The sequence below is a fragment of the Saccostrea echinata genome, unplaced genomic scaffold (genome assembly GCF_033153115.1).
Source record: "Saccostrea echinata isolate AGI-Se365-2 ecotype Australia unplaced genomic scaffold, CSIRO_AGI_Sech_v1 ptg000004l, whole genome shotgun sequence".
Taxonomy (NCBI): Eukaryota; Metazoa; Mollusca; class Bivalvia; order Ostreida; family Ostreidae; genus Saccostrea; species Saccostrea echinata.
In genome coordinates this window covers 10,771,228-10,785,239 of record NW_026889753.1, presented here as the reverse complement: position 1 = coordinate 10,785,239, position 14,012 = coordinate 10,771,228, and positions in this window count along the sequence as shown.

Here is a 14,012-nt window from a genome sequence, read left to right as displayed (position 1 = left end):
AGAGTGCATATTTCTTTAGATAAGGCCAAACAAAAAAATATGTGTGGTTCCGGTTACACTTCCAAAAAAATTAGGGTAGGTAGGTAGGGATTTTTTTTTTTTTTTTTTTTTTTTAACAAAATGATTTTCTTAATTTTTTCTAAATAATACCTATCACTGCTTTGCAAATGGCATTTAGATGTGGTGTGATAATATACTAGTCAATATTGGTAGGGGACACCTACATGCTAGCTTGCTTTGGATTTAACACTATTAAACACTTGCACTATGTTTTGCAAGGAGGCCGTCATTGCTGAAACTAAAACTTAAACTGGAGCCATTGACGGAAATCGGGGGAAATTCTGGAAAAAATATGAAAATTGCCCAAAAAAAGTTTAGGGTCGGGGGTAAAAAATAGGGAAGGTCGGGTAACCGGAACCATACATATTTTTTTATCTGGCCTAACTAAAAGAAGTTAATAGAGCAATTTATCAGGTAATCATCCAATGAGTAATGCATTCATTTCATCTATATTTTGAGAATTTAAAGAATTTTTAAATCAGTGGAAATAATTCCTTATCTTTATACAGTCATGTATGTACAAATGCTTTCATGATGAAATGACTATGCAAAGAATGGAATAAGACAGGTCACTGTCTTGAATTGTTTACTTTATGCATTCATATCCAAGTTGGCCTGTGTGGAAGGAGAAGGGTTCATGAAATAGTATCCTTAAGGAGTATTTACAGTACTTTAAAATGTTGAGCAAAATTTCTTTACTTGCATGTTGCTAGACATGATTAATTTATTAAGAGTGTGAGGTTACAAGCCGTATATATAATTCTTTTATATGAAAATAATTTTAACTACTAACTTCAATTGTAAATGTCATGTTACCATGACAGTTGTAATTGTCATGATCCCAGCAAGCACTTTGGTGTGCTGAAATGTATCAATAATAAAGAAAAAGGTGGGAAATTTGTATTGGAAAAAAAGGAACATATTACAAGGATTATTAAGAAAAAATAGTATGAAAGAAAGCAAAGGCCATCACTATTATTATATGAATTAATAATCTTAGCTCTCTGATTGGCTGAGATCCAACATGATAGAAAATATACAACATGAGCATTAAGTTCACCTGCACGTGACTTTCCAGGTGAAAATATTATACTTTTTGATGTCAATACGATGATTTAGACACCCGAGGAGTACATTATTCACTGAGCCCGAAGGGGGAGGTGAATATTGAAGGGCGAGGTGAACATTGTACTTCGAAGGTGTCTAAATCATCGTATTGACCTCAAAAACAGCAATAACTGTTTTATTATATGATTATCTATTTTTGGTCCAATGTAGAATAAATAATTCCTTATATTGACCTGGAAATAATTCCTTATATTGACCTGGAAGGTCACGTGCAGGTCAATATAACGTAGTATTTTTCTAACATTGTGGGATCTCGGCCAATCAGAGAGATGGGAATTATTCAATCATATAATAAGAATTTTTAGCTGCAATAATGTAGCCCTCTCCAATAATTTTCATCTGATTTAAAAAAAATATCGGAGAGGGCTACGTTGTTGCAGTTAATGAATTTTGTCTACATTGGACTAAAAAATAAATTGAGAACTTCCTAATTGATAAAATTAGAACTGAAAAGTTATTTCACCCGTAGAGGGAGGGGGGGGGCACTTTTTTCTGAACGATGTCTACTATCGGTTAAGTATAAAATGTTCGTGGAAAGGCTTTTTGCTCTCCCCTCTCCCTTTTTGATACAGTATGATATTGTCACAGGCGACATTATGTACCTCCCATAACTCCACATATTGTCATCTGTCGGTATATCTTATTGCAGGCGACAACAAAATTTGCGTACCCTGAATGCACATATTAAGATAATGCTGGTGATAAAGATGATGATATTGATGAGGAAAGTTAAGAAGGATTGGTAGCAGACAGGTTGTACATACATGTACATATCTCTTTAATTTGAAATATCTGAAATATCTATCTAAATTGCATCCTACTATTAATTTAACTTTTTAATATTACACTGATATCCAATGCTTTTGAAGATTTAATCAATATCACATACATGTAGCTTCTATGGAGGCAGGTTTATTGAGAAGACTTTTAATCAAAAGGGTCATGGACCACAAGGCTTACTGAGAAACTTTTGGCCTGTTGTTCTACATTAAGATTCCCCCCTATATACACTGTACATGTATTCGGATGTAAATTTCTGATCGCCTTTTGTGACCCAACCCAATATACAGCGGACGTGATTTGATTAAAAAAAAAAAAAATGAATATTTCTAGTCTCTACCATTGGATTTTTCCTCTTTAGTACGGTTCCTTATGGCTTTGCTGTTCTTTTAAAATCTACACCAAGTAAGGAAGCTTCCACACAAGTTTCAGCTTTTTTTTTTTTGGTCTTGTGGTTCTTTTTGTTTTGTTTGTTGTTTAACGTCCCTCTCGAGAAGTTTTCACTCATATGGAGACGCCACCACTTGCCGGTGGAGAGCTGCAAATTTTGTCCTATACTCGGCACTTACGGCCATTGAGCAGTGAGGGATCTTTTTCGTGCCAGCACCTACTGCGACACGGGACCTCGGTTTATACGGTCTCATCCGAAGGACCGGTCTCCACGTCCCACAGTGGGATTCGAACCCGCGACGTAAGGATCAACTCCTTACTTCGCGACTCTAGAGCAGACGCTCTAACCATGTCTTGTGGTTCTTGAAAAGATTTTAATGACCCTACCATATCTTTGGCTTTTCTTGATTATTTTCCACAAAGAGTGATTTAAAAAGTCACTTGAGCATCCAGCTCAGTTGAGCCAAAATTTGGACCCCCCCCCCCCCGACCACCACCATAATTATATTGGCACATGTATAAGAATAGCAAAAAATACTATCTAGATACATATTACTACTGAACTCAAAAACTATATATAATGACAACTGAAAAAAGAGAATATTCAGGAATTCTGAAATCTTTGTAAATCATAGTCGTGTACACCGATCCTTGACAAAAATTTTTTACCACAAAATTTTCTCTTTTCTTTTTTGCGAGTAATTCTACTGTCTGTCTGTCTGTCTGTCCGTCTGTCTCCCTCCGTGCGTGTTTGTGTGTGTCTTTTTGTCAATCTCTTCACGGCCCAAGTAAATATTCGCTATTATTACACGACTGAATAATTCCTATCTCCCTGATTGGCTGAGATTCAACAATGTAGAAAAAAAATGCTACGTTATATTAACATGCATTTGACCTTCCAGGTGAATATAAGGATTTATTTTCTCTACATTGGTCAAAATATGCATGTAGATCGGGAAATTGATACCAATAGTTTTGGAAAGCTATGTCACGTGCTACCGACTTCCACTCAGGTGAACATATCATTAGGGAATATATAATTTGGGGTGGGAATGGTTTTGGGGTGGAAGGGACCCCCCCCCCCCCAACACTTTTTTGTGAACGTAAATTTTTACTTTTAATTTAATTAGAATAAAAACGTTCATTGAAAGGCTGGTCCCCAACTAATGGTCCTTAATACCCCACCCCTAACCCCACCAAACCCCAAATAAAATTTGAAGTAAATAGAATTCTATTTTCGTGGGGGCTAATCAAAGATTTTCCCTGATAATGCCCCTATTGTCCCCCCCCCCTTCCCCCGCCAAAATCGATCCTATCAAAGAGCCTGACATTATTTCTTTTATTATCATTGCAGCTAAAGTTGATTTCAAAAAATTCAATTTAATACGACCGGTAACATTTATTTAATTCTGCCTCTCTCATTGCAATTGGCTAGTAACAAGTAAGATGGCATGAACTGCTTAAAGATTTTATATCATTTCATCATTGAATTATATATTAAAACAATTATTGCTGTTTTTGAGATCAATGCGATGATTTAGCCACCTTAGATGTACAATATTCATCTCGCCCTTCGGGTTCAGTGAATATTGTACTCCTCAGGTGGCTAAATCAAAAACAGCAATGATAATTGAACGAAATTATTTATCGGCGACAAAATGTGCAAATGTTTAAAGTACATATTGTCGCCGACGACAGTATGTGCCGATGCTTGACTGTACGTTTAATTTATCGTACATTATGCAGAAGGAAAATAAGGAATTGTCGCCGGCGACAAGATGTACCGATGGACGACAATATGTGCAATGGGGGTAGGTACATATTGTCGCCGACGACAATACGGACAGAACGACAATATGTACAGTCACATTCCTTCACAAGAAATAAAATTTGGAATTTGGAAAAATTTGTTACCCCCACCCCCCTCCCCCCAGGTTTCAAAATCGATGCAACGTGCCTGATATTTTTTTTTTCCAATTGTATTAAAAATACAGAGTCAGAAATTCCAAATTAATACAACTATATAATTATTTTTATTTTATCTTCAGCAATTGTAAACAAGAAAGGTTGCATGTTAGCTTAACAAGTTTGTATTTATTTATTCAATCATTGAATCAAATAATAAACAATTATACAGTTAAACTAATAGGTATCTCGAACATTGATATCTCTAATACCATGGATATGTCGAGGTGAGATGAGAGTCCCCAATTCTTTTTTCTGTGCATTTTAACCCTAATATCTCGAATCCTCCGATGTCTCGAGGTTTTTTTCTTGGTCCCATGGAGGTCGAGATAGCAAAGTTTGACCGTAATGTTGTTTTTCCAAGTCAGTACGATGATTTATACACACATACAAGTTATACCCCCGCTCCGAATGAGAAGGAGGGGTATACTGTTTTACCCTTGTGTGTCTGTATGTCTGTCTTTTTGTCTATCTGTCGGTAACAAATTTTTGTCGCAGTTTTCTCAGCAACTACTCACCGCATATGCTTAAAATTTTAGCACACTCTTTCTTTAGGCATGTCATATGTTGGGATTCATTTTTGTACGAATCTGATGTCATGTTCTTGTTTATTCGTGCGTCTGTCTGTATCAAATTTCCGTCGCAGTTTTCTCAACAATTACTCTTTGCAGTTCACATGAGAGCGTATATTCACATCAGATTACTAATGAGCATCGCCTCACAGACTTCTTGGTTAATATGTGTGCAGAGCTAGAAAATTAAATACCCCTTCACAGTGTACAGCAACGAAATTTAAGATCCTACCAGCTAGGGTATTGAACGCAGGCACGTTATATCTATACTTATATGAAAAATGTAAGCAAATTTGGTCAATCGTTCTCGTTGAAGAATGCAAATGTAATTTTCTAGAACTATACTGACTGCTTAACTTATCGTAATGTTCAGGATAAAGACTAAATTTTTTTTAAAACCAAAAGCCAAATAATCATGGACAAAAGAGTGATATCACTGGCATCGGAAGCGGGCGGAAATGAAAAGATACACATAGTGAAGGGGCCCCTTGTTTCTTGAACGTGTTTGTTAATAGCTTGCCTCGTTTTAGATATTGTTCATACGTAGAGCATACTCTTGCGTATCGAATCAACTGAGAAACATAAATTCCATATGCAGGTGATAAGGGTATCATTGCTACATAAGTAAAAGAAGTTGACGATTGAAAAGTTGAAGTCATTACATTTATCATAAAGCTTTGTTGTTAAGTAACTCTAGTGACGCGCCAGGTCTGATCTGTAAATTAGTAAATATTGTTTAAACGGCAAGTATTACAGGTACTTTCAGTGGCACAAGGAGAATAAAAAAAGAATTGAGGCTCAGAAAATTGAAGATGAAAATGTTGCGGTCATTTGCAAGAATATTAATAATTATTTTTTTGCACTACATTATATCAAATTGCACAACTTTTTCCGCCCCCCCCCCCCCCCCGCCTCACTCTTTTCTCAGTATATTATTTTGCTATATTAAAATTTCCACTGACAATTTCCAGGATTTGGACAGTAAATTACCTTTTTTTTGCTTGTCTGATTTTTTGGGAAGTTGCCCCCCCTCCCCCCCCCCCCCACACACACACTTTTGAAACCGTTGCTACGGGCCTGTATATAGTGAACACCTCTTATTGTATCCTTAACGCGACTTGTAAGGTACATGTATTTTCTTATTTGCTGTGCCTTTTTTTTTTGGCTCTGAAAGTGTACTAAACCAACCAGAAGACGTGTATATGGTATTGTAGTATACATGTTTAAATAATGCATGTAGTTAAATATATCACATTGAAAATTTTCATCCCAAGAAAACGATTGTCAACCTAGGCGCAGCCGAGGTTGAAAATGGTTTTCGAGGACGTGACAATTTGTAATATAGACAAACAGGCGGATAAAGGGTGAAGATTCGAGCTAACCCATTCCCTCAATAGAACCCCTTGTTTATATGTGCAAATATTTGTTACCCCCTCCCCATAAAAATATAGGATTGTATATCCCCTTATGTTTGGGCTCTCTGCGGGTCTGCGTACTAAAGATTTTTTTAAGCTGACGCTAAAAGATATTAGCTGTTTCAGGGAGTATGGTGCAAACTGCGAAATTCGAGATATATAGTGTATGCGTCCCAAACACCGAAATAGGAATTTGAACGTTGCTGGTTGTTGAATGATCTAAAAACAAAGTATGAAAAATTCTCTTCGATATTACTAATAATTTAGATAGCATACGATTTGCAAAGCATTTCCACCATGAATTCCATAGTATACAGATACACATTACTGATGGGCCATTAAATAAAATGATTGCACAGATTCAAGTTAAAAATAATCTTAAGAAAATCATGCTGTATGAACATGATATTATGGTGACATATTTCTGCCACTACTTGTCAGATATTTATGTCAACTTGTTGAATAATTATTGTCGACTTGTCAGATAATAACCATCAGAACCAGGAACTCGGTATCTTGTTATTAAAGTATGTTAAAGCCACTAACTGATATTTACTTGTCATCAAAATATCTGTCAACATAATATTCTGACAAGTCGACATAATTATCTGAGAAGTCGACTTGTTAGATGTTATGTCGACTTGTCAGATACTGATGTCGACTTGTAATATATTATGTCGACTTGTCAAAAAATTATGTTGACTTGTTAGATAATACGAGGGTCATTCAAAAAATTCGTAGATATCCGTTCTGGTCGCTGCATGACTTTAGGCCACAAGCGTGTAGTTTCTTGTTTCTCATGTATCGCTTTAGTTGTAGTCAACTGCGTGTTCATATGACCCTACCTCGGTATTTACAGATACATCCTTTGTATGAGGGTCCTTACTTGATGCCTGGGTAATGGCAACGGGACATAAAACCTTAACTGACCTTACCACATTCTTTTCTAATCTGTAAACCTTCCTCCTGCATTTTTGGCATAAAATGTCGCCAATGCACATAATTTTCCCGAGGAATGAACTGCATCTACTCTGCATAGCACAGTATCTCTCCCACTGGCACAACAGTACTATTACCTAGAGATGTTCTTGAAAGACAAACGCAGCAATTTTTGCTCGGCATGATTTTTTTTTTCGTGACACCTGCAGTATCGAGTAAAACAAAGTGAATGATTCGTGTCCTCGAACAAAGTGTGCTTACATTAGGGTATAGTTCCGGTTGATTGCGTTTAGCTAAAGAGAATTTATGATCTTCTTTTCCATAAATGTCTTTTATATCAACAGCAAACATATATTTAAATGAAGAAAATAGAAGTAAAATGCAAAAGCCTGTATAAAAAAGAAATTAAATTTGTGTTTATACAGGTGAAAATTTGAAAAAAATAAAAGTATGCCAACAGGTGGATTCGAACCAGGACATTAAAAATGTTCATGCTGAGAATCTGCAGTCTATCTTTCTGAGCTATACTGACTATTCTGACAAATGTCATAGATATAAACCACTATGATAGAAATCGGTTTTCGCATTTTTTGTATTTTTTTTTTTTTTACGAATTTCGACCCTAGGCAGGTGTGCCCCTTAAAAAATCTTGTTTTAAGGACATACACAACGTAGTTTGAACTTTATTGTCTTTTTCCCTGGAATTGAAGAGTTCCAATACTTAAAGGAATTGTGTGTACATTTGTATGTCTATATATGCTGTTGTACACTTCTTCTATAACAAGTTTGGATAAACAAAACATCTAGAATATGTGTTTAGTAATTTTTGTGTATTTTTCTTTGAATTATACAAGAATTTTAATCATATTGATATATTTTCAAAACCCCTGGTAATGCATGCTGTTTTTTGTCTACGAACATCTGATGGCACTATAATCTTAAATTAAGAATATCTTGAAAAATTATCAGTAGGTAAGGTACGTTGCGTATGTCCTTAAGTTTGAAATCAAATATGTTTGGATGGAAATTATAAGACATATTTTGAAAATGTGATTTGAAATAGATTCTTTTAAAATTCCTTTTCCACCTACTTGTTTAACATTAAATTGCCGGAGAGGTACCCAGCAAAAATTCCGGAAATGAAAAAAAAAATAAATCTCGGAAATGAAAATAAAAATTGTCGGAAATGAAATTTAAAAATGTCGGGAATTCCCTGCAAAATTCCGGAAATGAAATGCAGCGTATCATAGTTCTGGGTTTTTGTTTGTTTGCTGTTATTTTTTAAATTAATTTACCGTTTAGATACTTTTGAGTTCGTACGAAAAATTAAACGTGATGTGCAGTCATGATTATACATGTACATTTAATGACTGGGTTTAACTGGGCAACATGCAATTTGTTGGACCTATGACAAGGCCTAAACTGTTTGCCTGAGGCCGTTAGGCCGATGGCAAACCGAGAATCGTTTACTTTATATTATGATGATTTTTGCTCCCTTCCACGTTTGCGACAATAATGTTATCGGGTCAATGCTGAAACTATCAGGCATCTACTACTTGGTTAACCCATATGATGTTGACGTTAAAAAACGTCAAAGCGGTCCAATATCTAATCGGCCGGTCCAACATCTCATCAAGCGGTGCTTAATGAAAAATTTGGGACCACACGGCGAAACTTACGAAATGTTAAGACTTTTAAGATATAGCTAGATTTATAAAGGGAGCGATTTTAAGGATTTAAAATTAACAACAATAATGTCTATGTTATCCATGCAAGGTCCTCATGCGCGATGTAAGTGTGATTACCTACAGAAAATGAATTAGTAAAATATCCCCACTGTGAACGATACCGATAATCAAACAAATATTGATTATTTCTCGTTTGTTGTAGTTAAACAAATATATACATATGTATTTGCATTACATGCACTGATTAACTAACTCTACCCGTTATTCTTTCAAAATTAATTTCTTTCCACCCTCAAAAATAAAACAAAATACCCCCCCCCCCACCATCCCATTAAATCACGAAGCATATCGTAACTTGGTAAGATGCATGTAATATGCAGGAAAGGCGAGTTGTCCATGAGAAGACACCCACCCCCCTTTGCGAACGAATTACTGATTTTTTTTGTTTGCGCATTATCTTATGTATTAAGAAGCTGGAGTTGAGCTGGATTCTTTGAATATGAGTATAAACCCTCCCCCACCCCCACCTCCCGAAAAATTCTCCTATTGATTCTATTGGATGATAGTAATTGTATAAGAGTAACACCATTGATACTGTATATCAGAGAAAGTGTTATGAATATATCAAAACACTATGTCAAAGAAGATGGGCGTGTTTGGCGTGTGATCTTGCTGGTACATTTAAAATGTCTACGATTTGGTCGGCTGACCACAGCTGGACATAGTTTACAAAGTTACGCACATGGGAAAATGTTAGATTGAGTTTGAAATGCTTTGTCAGATTTAATACATCAGTCCGCTTATCTTAATAATTACTACATATACATGTATAACTTAGTAACGCTTCATATAAATAATGAACACCTACATATAGGGTATATTTAGATGCAATTACAAGTACATGTGTATGTTAAAGTATCAGTAGGTTGGAAGAATTGCTTTCGCTTTCGGTACAACAGAACCAGAATTTATTTTAAAATAAATCATTACATAAAATTAAACTGACTAAAGAATTGATTGTTTGTACCAAAAAAAATATTAACGCTCCAAGCGAGGATCGAACCAAAAATATTTCTTTTTCATTGCACTGGACGGATAATGCATACTACTGAGCTACATTATGTATCAGCGTTACACATATTATTTGGTATTTAAAACGACAATGAAGCACCGCATTTACACATTAGAATTTTTCTCGAATTTTTTTAAAATTTTTTTATCGTCTCTGGGTCTTATCTCCATTTTTTTTTTTTAATACAAATGTTTGTTAGTTTCTTTGAATTAAAATGTTAAAATGCACACAAATAACGTTTCAAAATCATGGAGAGATGACCAAGAGATAGTAAATTTTTAGAAAAACGTGTTTTAAAATGTAACATTTTGTTCCAAATGACTAATCTAGCCAATTTTCAAGTTCTTTTATAGCAAATCAAAATACAATATCGGAAAAAAATATTTCTCTTTCCTATTTCACAGGAACCCGATATATCAAAAGAAGGCTAAAATTTCATGTGACAGATCAATGAAATTTTCGCTTTTCAAGTGCGCACAGATTCCTGCCGAATGCCAATCAATAGCGCCCTCGTCCTTTATATAAATCACCAAAATGTCTCATTAACCAACACCTTGTTGATAATTTTATCCCCCCCCCCCCATCTTATTTATGTAAACTGATACATTTAAAATATAGAGTACTAATAACAAGATTAAGACTCTCTGCACATAAGTTAATGATTGAACAAGGAAGATATAACAGAATTTCGAGAAATGATAGAATATACCATCTTTGTGAATAAGGGGACATAGAATTTGTTTTAAAATGTCCACATTATAGTACATTAAGACAAAATTCCATAAGAAAGCTTCTACTCCCGAAGACCAAGCGTCTTCAACTTAGTACAATTACTTAGTACACAGAATATTAAAGAATTGTGTAATTTGGGAATTTATGTCCAGTATGCATAAAAGATAAACATGGTGTTAATATACCCCTTGTATACCAATATTTTGGTTTGGGTTAATAAATTGTACTTGAAACGAAGCCTGTTTCGTTAATGCACGAGCATTTTAACTCTCTGATAGCCAATCAACATGTTTTATGAAAAGTGAAAATCCCACGCGTGGACTGAAAACAAGCATGTCATTTCATGGCCGTAGGAACCGGAAAGGGGGGGGGGCACAATAATTTTGCCGATATATAGATATATAGATTACTATAGTAAACATATATACTATATGCTTGTGCCCTCTAAATTTAATAAAACCTAGTTTAAAAACAATTACCGGTAAGTCAAAATGGGGCACCTAAAGCCGATCGGGAGTTATAGTTGATGCAATATAAACTGTATTTTTTTTTCACTGTAAAATTGTAATTTGCTATAATTTCAATGTAATTATTAAAGAGAAAAAAAATCAATATTTTTGCATTTTATAATTGCGATGGGAAAAAAATTGATTAAAGCATAATTACATCGTACAAAATTGAAATCAGAGATTTTTTTTTCTGGTAATATTTCAGTCTTATTAATTAGTCATTAAGGGAATTACGTTCTTCAAAAAAACTTAAAGCAACATTGCGTAACTGAAATAATATCTAGGTGCAAACATGTTTTTAATGGATAACCATGATAACGTTTAAAAATATAAATATCAAAGAACAAAATTAATTATCAATACGTTGAATCGGGCTCGATGTTCGACGTAACGATGTGCATATGCTGTGACGTCATATCGAAGGTCGAGAGAATGACTCAATGAGGTTGACATGTATGCAGTGTACATTCAATATTATAGTCTATTAAATGGCGATAAATCGAAATGTTTTATGTGTATATTAAATTGTAACCATGAATTAGCGGAAGGTGTAGAGAAAAATACACGTAAAAATTAAGAGTGATATTGTTTTAATTTAATAGTAAATCCAGAGGAGTTCTGATGACGTTCCCCATAAAAATGAATGATAAAAAACATTCCCCATAATTTTCGAATACATACTGAAACGACAGATAGGTTATTTTTAAGATAAGAAAGGAGAGAAAGCAACAAAACAGGTATTTTCTATAATAATTGTCCATTATTGAAATAAAAACATATTAGGAAAACACTTTCCCCACAACATATTCCAGGCGTCCAATTCCTCACAAGTCGGTTATGATGGGTAAGAGAGAGAGAGAGAGAGAATACGTTTAGACCAGGTAGATCGAAAGCGGTTTTAAAAGAGCTAGGTTCATTTTATGCAGAAAATGGTCCTGTAGATATAACAAGTTATTGACTAATAATCATGTCCCATTTCAAACATCAGATTTAAGTAGAGACTTAGTGCTTTTATTTCCTATATAAAATTTTACTCTGAGAGTTCAAGTATTGGAAAACCGGCTTGGTGAAATTGCAATGTTCTTGAATTATAAAGAAAACAAGTTTATTTTAGTACTCTCAGCCAAGAATCAAAATATGAGAGCACCCCTTGATCCAAAAGAATAAAACATGTTTTGCAACCTTCAGAAACAGTTTTATATATTATAATTGCACATTTTAGATCAGAGGTTGCGCTATATATGAAATATTGAAAAATAGCTGAAAAGTTTGGCCCTTTTTGTAGATTTTTCAGGATATGGGGAAAATGATGCCATTCATAAGGTCATGATACATATATATTATTATAACAGTAACTTGATCCGAAGAGCCGTATCACGTCAAGTTGACAGGCGTGGACCATCAGATCAAACGAGACGCGAAGCGCCGAGTTTGATCTGATGATCCGCGCCTGTCAACGAGACGCGATACGGCTCTTCGGATCAAGTTACTGTTATAATGATAAATTTATTATATTCCCCTTTACAACTAGCAAAATATAATAAAAGGAAACTTTTTGGATCAATTACCTAACTTTTATACAGTAAACAAACCATTTTGTCAAGGAACATTTTGATGCGTGAGAATAAAAACGTCATTTACCAGTGTACTACGTCATCAGTTTCAGAGAGGGGTGATATGGATTCAGAAAACCACAGTGTGGTGATCCGGAATGTCGGATCACACCGTCACGTGATTGCATAAATTCAACAGTAAAACTGAGTGACAGACAGTTGGGTATATAATAAATTGACTGGCCAGAAAGGTACGTCGTTTTTTACAGATACGCAGTCACAAAGGGTTTAATGACATTAAATTGAATTGTTAACTAAAGCTAAATAGTTTCAATTTTCCAGAATTTTACAAAGCCAAAAAAAGGCCCTAAGTTAACCTTATTCTTTCAAACAAAGGCGCAAAACAAAGAAGAGCTTCCCCTCGTAAAATGCATATTGATCCTGATATGAATTATTATTTGCGAAACTTCCGTCACGCACGGACCCACTCACTTACTCCTTCCCCCTACATGTACATACACACACATGTACGTTTTACAACTTCGTTGCAAGGGGAAAAAAGTTTGTTTTGTATTTTTGCAAGGGAAGCAAACCTTAATTTTTATATTTTTCCTGTAGAATACTTTTATAATTCTAAATAAATACAAAGTTGATACTAGGTTTTCAATATTGGGCATGATGAGTTTGATGTCTTCCACGTCTTGAGGTATGTAAACTGCAATTGGATTGATTGATTGTATGCTGTTTTATGTCCCATTCAAGAATTTTTCACTCGTATAGAGACGTCACCATATACCGGTGAAGGGCTTCAAATTTTGACCTTTACTCGGCACTTACGGCCATTGAGCAGTGAGGGATCTTTATCGTGCCAACGCCTGCCGTGACACGGGGCCTCGGTTTTTAAGGTCTCATCCGAAGTACCCGCAACTTTCACTTCAAAGTGCCGAGCGCATGGCGAAGGAACAGTTGCTACCTATTTTTTATCGACTTAGGTCAGTTGCGGCCGAGATTCGAACTCACGACCTCCCGATCACGGAGCGAGCGCTCTACCGACTGAGCTACCGTGAACGGTAACTGCAATTGGAAACACTATTATAGTTTGATTTATTAATCAGTGTAAATGTATTTGAGCAGTGTCTATTATGAATGATTTCTGAGTTATAACTGAATACAAGTGCCATACTTTTCAGCTATTATTGTTTACCTACA